The following is an 8,225-nucleotide window of genomic DNA, read 5'->3' as shown; positions in this document are numbered from 1 at the left end:
CCCTCTTGTTTCTCGTGGTAGGTAAGGAGTGATATCTACTTTCAACTTTCATCTTAATTTCCAGGTATGTAAAGTGTCTTGGCCAAAATAAAGCTGCAAGCTTGTGTCTCAAACAGGAAGAGTCCTGGTCCCAAGTCTCCTTGCTTTAACTGTAAGACTCTGCAGTAATCTACTTAAGGTATTTATGGGTAAAGTTCTTTATCTGCACTAAAAATGACATTAAACAGTCTAACAAGTTGCCTTTGTTAGTAGGCTAAGCAGAAAGAAAGAGTGCAGTGGCACTTTTTTCATCAGAAAATGTAAGATATGTTTCTACTGTCCAATTTTGAATTTTTTAAAGAGAACTGGCAAGAGGCTTGAATTACTTCTGTAGATTTTGCATTGCTAATTTTAAGTCCATGTAAGTGAGCAATTGGGGGGTACAGCCATGCCAAGCACAGAGGAGAATTAGGTATTAGTTAGGGGAATTGGGAGTAAATCAACACAGGAAGACTTTGACAGAAAATGCACAAGTCACGGAAGGAAAAAAATACTTCAAAAGGCAGGAGTCTGTGACTGGTTAGAGCTGTCAGGAAACATCAGTCCTGCTCCCAGTCTTCTTTGCTAATTAAGGAAAGAAAAGAAATCTGAAGAATTTAATTTTAATTATATAAAATAACACACTGGGGAAGTTGAGCATGCCAGGGCCTACCCTGTATCTAATGTTTCACATAATTTACCTGCTGCCCTGGCTCCTATATCTGCCTGTCATGTGAACTGCAGTTCCCCAAGGCTTTGGGATTATTCTGATTTTGTGCCATAACACTCTGTTCCTGTTGCTTTAAACCTGATTAATGAATTGGAAGTTGGGTTGATTCAGTACTTCAGGTACCAGCATAAAATTGATGGTTGTAATAACTTTCTCAGAACCTATTGCCTTATTCTCCCTGTTATCTTTGAAGAATGGCAGAGAAGAACAGTAGGTTAAATTTCAATATAACTTTGTTTCATTAAGCTCTGGATACTCAGATGCAAATGAGGAGGAAGGAAATTGGGTGTAAGTAAGTTATCCCTCCCAATAATGTCTCCAAGCAGTGTTAAAGCACGTACATTAGCTGCAAAGACAGGCAAAATTGTTTCTAAGTTTTGTTCACCTTCCGGCTAGGAAAATGTTCTGTCCCCCCTTAACAACAGCAACAAGAAAAAAAACAACCAAACAAAAAACAAAATCAAGGGAACGACCAAGGTCTGCCCAAGTAAGAGCAAATACCTTTCTTACCCTGCTTGGTGCTGCCTGGCATGACAGTAGTTGGGTGTCCCGCTACCCTGGAGGGAGTTCAGAGCATAATCCACAGTACAGCCTGGGAACAGGAAGGGGACCTGGGGAGGCAGCAGGCCCCTGCTGCTATGCCAAAGCGCCACAGAGCCCTACTGTGCTTGTCGTGCCCCCAGCTCAAAGAGAAAGTTTTGTTTCATCTGTTCTGGCAACTTCACAATTTCCCTTCTAAGCCCTGAAACTGAGCCGTGGTTGTGTCACATGAGATGCACAGTGCAAGAAAAACTGGGTTGGAATCAATGGCACAAAAATCCCAAAACACGAGTGAAGCTAAAGCACTACAAAGTGCTTAAATGCTGCCCTTCGCATAGGAGCAGCAGATAAAATCAAGGATCAGGGAAGAAAAGCTGCTCCGAGAGCACCAAAAGCGTGCCATTGAGATAGATTACCAAGAAGCTCATCTGCCTCTTCTTGGGAGAGCTGTCCATGCCTAAATTTACCCCACGACAATAGATGCAAGGACAAGAAAGTACCAAGCTACTTCCTCTGGAAATCAAACACTCTTTTCTAATCCTTTCCACTCTTGACACTCCCTGCTGATGAAAGGAAAAGGCAACAGAGTGCAAAGTTCATTGTGGTGCAAACTGATAAAAACTGGCTATATATATATTAATGGGTCAGACTCTATTTTGAATTTTCAATAGTACTATGGATTTTACAGTCTCAGGTTACTGACAGCACAGTATTAATATGTTCTAAATCCTGGGTTCGTCATACAGATTTAGTATATCTACTGAACGGAAATCACACTAACTAAACAAACCCAAATAATCCTAGGCGTTTATGTTGTCTCAGCTTCAGATGTTTCGAACTTTGGGTGTTCATTTCCTTTAATGCTAGTCTCCAAAGGTCTGCAGTTCAAAGGGGAAAAAAAGCTGAGCATTTGTGCTTAAATAACACTGTGTACTGTTTATTCTATTAGTGATAGTGATCCAGGCACTTGTATCATTCTTTGTATCAGACTTTGACACTTGGATGTCTATCGTTGGATTGGCTGTTAGTTACAAAAGGCTGTTGCTTCAGTCATTACTTGAAACACTGGAACGAAGCCTGGGCCTCTTGGACATTTTAAGTAGCTGGTTTATTTGTCTTTCCAAAGCAATTTATCTAAATAGGCCAATACAATCAAATTACATGGGATTCTAAATACATTCCACTGCCCAGTCTGACATCTTAATTAGAACTTTTAAAAAATAATGATTACCTTTCAGCTCCCAAAATTTCACAAACCTTTCTTAAAAATTGGCCAGTGAATATCACTAACAGCCGCACAAAGCTATTTGTTTTTTAAACTTGATCAGACTTTCCATTGGCACATATCCTGGCAAAAAAAAGTTGCAGGGAGGAATACAATTTATGCTGGTTCAAAAACACAAAAGCAGAGAATCACTGATAGTTCCAGTTATGATCTTTATCTTTCTTATTCACCTTTGTCTAAAATAGTGCCTTATAAAAACATTTCTTTTCCAATATAGTGTAACGTAATTGGGTTACACAATATTGTGAGTAATTTAAAATGCCATGATGATTGCATTGCCTTTTCCACACTGCTTCCAACTGAACTTTGTTTCCACAGGGACTGTGTAAGTGGAGCTATTGCTGTTAAGTGTCACTTTGACTTTTTCTGTGTTCGTATATAAATTGCCTCATGTGCCTCAAAGTGGACTATCATCTGGGAGTGAATAAATATTCCATTCTACTCAGAAACAGAAGACTTTGGAGTGTATGAAAGACAAACAGCAACAGAGGTAAGGGATGAGGATTTAACAAGATGCTAACTAGCATTACTACCTTCCTTGGTGTTCTGTGGGTCGTTAAAGTGAAATAAATTTTAGACACCTTAAAAACCTCTTGGATGCACAGCCAGATGATTTGCACCTACCTTTAAAAATAAAAACCCCAGAATTTCAGTATAGTTGTCAGAATTGTCAGAATTGCAAATGGTTCTTTTAGTATTTTGTTCCAGATGTGCTTGTTTGAGGGTCTAGATACTGAGCTTGAAAGATGGACATTTTCTTGTAGGATAGTTGTATGTGACCACAACTTATGTCAAAACTCAACTGCTCAAGGTAAAGTGAGTACAGTTTGCTAGAGATTAAAATTTGTTAAATATTAGTTCAGGTGGCAGTTTTGGTGCATAAGAACAAGGTTCCCTTCAGTGGATTAAATTAGAAGTTTCACTCCAGCATGCCAAATGCACAGCAGCCCCTGAGAGACACCAGCAGCAAGAACTGGGCCTTCAGAAAGCTTCAAACCATATTCATGACCGCTTTCATTCTAGGTAACCAAAATTAACCTACTCTGGCATAAAAACCCCTGAAAAGCAGACAGCTGAGATGTAGGAGTCTCAGAAGAAACTGCTTTGATCTACAGATCCTCTTGTATTGCTTGCTAATGGAGTAATAGACTTTGTGACTTTGTGAAGTTTCAGCTGCTCTGTCTGTGAGCAGTTTTTCATTTAAAGTAGTTGGCAGTATTTACCTTTTTCTTGAATACCACTTTCACCTTCACAGATACGTGGTACTGCTCGATTACAAACTATCTGAATGAAAATAATGAGCATCAGAAGTTTGATGCTGTGTGTGTAGAGACCATAATACAAATCAGTTCCTATATTCTTACCTGCTTGTTGCAATTCTGTGGTCATACTTCTTTTATTGCACTAAAGATTCGTATTTGGTTTCTATTATCACAGCTAGAGTTATGCCCAGTATTTTCAGATTATTTTACAGCATAAGACAGTATCATTTGGATCTTATGACAAATTAAACAATATACAGAAGAAAAAAGGTCAGTACCATATATTTCTGGGATTTCTGCCTTGTAGTTTAGTTGACCTTAAAAAAAGTTAAGAGATAGCTTTTCAAGCATAGCTGTCACTGCGTTTGGCCGGAACATATTCTCATCCTGCTGTATTCAATACAGTCACTCTCATCTGCTTTTCTGTCCTGTATGGAGACAGTAGAGGGCTGCTGCCAAAACCACGGGAACCTGCCATCCTCAAGCCATTGCTGGTAAAGTGTGAGCAAAAATGGACAATGGGAAGGATGGATGGGTGGATGGATGGATGGGTGGGTGGATGGATGGATTGATGGGTGGAAATCCAGCAAATGGGATAAAGCTATCAAACACTGATGAATGCATATAGGAACCTGTATGAAACAGAACAGAAAGAATGAGGAGAGTCAGAGACTTGTGAGCAGCAGAACCATTGGAGAGATGGCAGCAAAAGGAGAGTTGAGGAGTTGAGGAGACTATCAAATGCAGAGTGAGAAAATGGTGCTAAATGAGAGGAGACGGAGAATGTGGGAGGACTGCAGAAATTCAGCTTGATCACCTAAGAACAATGTCTGCTCTGCATACGTACATCATCTTGTATTTGTGCTGTAGATCTAGTAGCTGTGCTGCTTGCTAAGGAAATAATAGCCAGCTGGCAGCTCTAGGAGAGAAATTTAGAGATGGAAACAATGATACCGAAGTGAGAAGTCCTTGCTAATGCTAAGAACAAGTATGTGAGACAACAGGTAGGAAAAATTTCACATTATCAGTGATGGAAGAAGGGAGTACGAGTATCAGAGCTAAGAAAAATACCAGTGAAAACTGAATAAGATCCAGAGAAAAGAGAAGACAGAGGTTTAAGATATAACATATGGTCCAAGACAACATTATTTCAAAGACCAAACAGAGCATGCTGATTGCATGCATGGTGACAAAAAACACTGATTTTATTAGGAAGAGGAAAAAGAACAATTAGATTCTTATTTACCTTCCTAGACAGGTGAAAGGACAAAGAGGTTGAGCTATAAAGAAACACTGCAAACATAATTTTGTTTACTGGCAAACAGGTGAGTGGTAATGCAAGTCTATGACTAATAGGTCAAAACAGTTTGCAGGCTGTTCACAGAAAGCTTTGTGAGAAACAACCAAAGTTGTCCCTGGAAATGAAAACTTCACTGTTGTGCATATTAAAATACCTTCTCTCATGCTGCTGAAACAAGCCAGTCTTCTTCAGATGTACTCTAAATAAAAGAAAAAGACAATGCTTTGCTAGCCTGCATGACATGACTTTCAGTTTATTTAGGATATATAGCCTGTCAAGATCTGTACTTCCACAGCAGGACTGCCTCCCAAGCAGGCTAACTTAAAGCTTGTCTGAGTTTCCTTTGTAAGTAGGATAGCCTTGCCCACAGCTATTGAGTTGCTGGTATAAGAAGTGCAACATTGAATTGTTCATCTTAAATGGCACACATTAAAGAAAAAAATGAGACTGGGTCAAAACCTCACTGACAATAGAAGCGTACCAATTTCCACAGATGAGAATCTGAAACAGAAGAGGACAGGATCCTTCCAAGCATTAAAGATTTTTTTTTTTTAACATTTTCTTTGGGAATGCCAAATACCTTTGGAAGTTTGTCAGCTTAATCTAACCAAGCAGCAAATGCTTGCACAGGTACTGAACAAACACTGTGCTGGAGAGATCTGTACGTTACGTTCAGGCACCAGTAAACACAAAGAGTTGCCAAGCTGAGCAAATGTTAGCTTTCCAGTTGAGTGAACAAAACCTGATGTGCTTAATTCAAGCTGATTAGGCAGTGCTTGAGCTTGTACTTTTATGTAACTTCTTTATTAAGGTGTTTCTATTGGCAAACATTTTGAATATGCACTAGTTTGTTTCTGAGATGCTGGAATATAATTGACATTTAAAAAGAAGGGAGAAAAGTCTAACAAACCTAGGTAAGAAGCAGAACTTCCACTCTTCAGCAAAATTAGTTAGAAATGAGACATCACCTAACTTAACCCTCTGCAATCAAAAAGAAGGCAAGACATCAAGGTATCAAAGTTCAGTTTCTGGATGCTGTATATAGACCATGGGTGAAATTTTGTCCCAGTCAAAGACATTGCAAAATTACCATCGATTTCAGGAAGGACAATCAACTAGGATTCTCTTTCTTTATCTTGACTGTATCCCCTTTTTTTGTGCCTTTGAGGAGCCTTTCAGTCTGCAGTCTTTTGGTTCTTGTGAGTCAATAAGAATGGAACCCTGACAGTGCTCATGTACAGGATCTAGTGCACAGGGTTTTGTCTTTGGTCATGCAGGCAGGATTTTGGAAGTCCCACAACAGTAACATGAAATTCAATATTTCATGCTACAACCTAGAAGGTATAGTCAAATTAGAAGACTTTCAGCTCTTTTCAAATTTTGGCCATCTTAAAAATGTCATAATGCTTGAACTTGAAATCTTCTTCAATTCAGACATATCGCAGTTCAAATTCTTGCAAGTTGCTCTATAATATTAATAAACATATTGGTTTTATGTTTTTATAAAATAAAGCCCTGTAAAAAAATTCACAGCTCTAAGGAGCTAATATCTATAGTGGAGTATATTATGGTATGAATTATAGTATCTCTAAGTCATTAGGATGAGTGACTCAGTTTGCAGAATTAGTATAGTTGACTTCAGATGCCTTCACATAAAAGTAGCAAAACTTTAATTTGTTATTTATAGCTTGAGGTATTCTGAATATTGTTGTCAATTCTGTTTTACGTTTGTGCTATAGTATAAATGTCAGGTTTTGTTTGCATTATAGAGTGGTTAGTTTTGAAGAGGAACCTGAAGGTGGTTGAAAAAATGGCTACATATGGTTTAAATCAGAAACAGGCATCTGAAGGGAGAAGTAATAAGCAAATCAGCCAGCCAGCTAAACAACAGAATACAATTCCTGCTAAGTCTTTGGCACAGAAGTGCCCTCCCAGTGCCCCAAAGCATCTGGGAAATGAGTATGACATTCAAAGCCTGACAGATGGTGAGAGCATCCTGCCTGTACTCAGACCACGCCAACTGAGGATACCTGGTCTTTAATGGTCAGAATTGCACTTGAATGCAAAAAACTTTTCAATCATCTTAAAATTGAGACCATCTAGATGAATGCAATGTCCGGTAAATCTAGTTTTGCTGGTTTTGATGAGAAACAGAACAATGGTTTTGTATTAGAGCGGAACACCAGAGCCTTCAGAGTGAAAACTGAAAGCCTCTCTCTGTGAAGCTGGATTGTTTTCGGATCCATACTCTTCCTTAAAAGATTTTGTGTTAGAAACTGTGTGTTAGTGAGATATTAACTCTTTCTCAGACAGATTTTTAATGGAAGATTCTGCCAGTCCTTCATATTCTGCCAGTTCTACCTTGTGGAGAGCAAACCAGAGCTCCCATAGGGCAGGCAACATTTAAGTGGCATTCCAAGAAGTTTGACTCCACAGAACAGAGTCGAATAGGGTAAACAATACATGTCTGCACTGAGCAGCCAAACACCCTTTCAGACAGCTGGCTTTTGCACAAGGTAGGTAGTTTAAGGGGCATGTATTAGCCCTAGGGCTTGATCTGTGACAGATAGGACATCTGAACAGTGTCAGTTCAGCTTAGCTCCACCCTTTGTTAGAAGTTGGAGGAAAAATTAAGTTAATGTGTTTCTAAAATATGTCTGTCAAAGCGAGTTTTTATTTTTGTAAAAATATTTTCTGAATTATGCAGAGAACTCATATGTCTCTCCATTTATTCCTATGAATAAAATATATTGCTTCTACAAATGCTTGCTAAGAGGAGAAAGGATTAGAAACTTGAGGAATTGAGGTGGTTGGGGTTATGACTACCAGCTGGAAGATGGGCAAAGTAAAAAGATTTTGGGATACTGGAAGCAAGGTAAGAGGACATGTCCTTCTGACATTCTCTCTTTTGTAAGTAGCAGGAGCTGGGAAGTCCTGCCTCTTTGAGGGGTACATCTGATATGCTCTTTTGTCATTCCATGTGTCATCTCAGAGGGAGGAATCCTGAGTCCTCTGAATGTATCTGTCCCTTAGCATGTGATTCAGGAATAGGAGTTTTGCATTTATTGCCACGGAAATATCTGAGATATT

The sequence above is a fragment of the Nipponia nippon genome, unplaced genomic scaffold (assembly GCF_047370975.1).
Source record: "Nipponia nippon isolate SJK-2023a ecotype South Korea unplaced genomic scaffold, ASM4737097v1 scaffold_11, whole genome shotgun sequence".
In the NCBI taxonomy this organism is placed as follows: Eukaryota; Metazoa; Chordata; class Aves; order Pelecaniformes; family Threskiornithidae; genus Nipponia; species Nipponia nippon.
Note: the sequence above shows the minus strand (reverse complement) of the source record.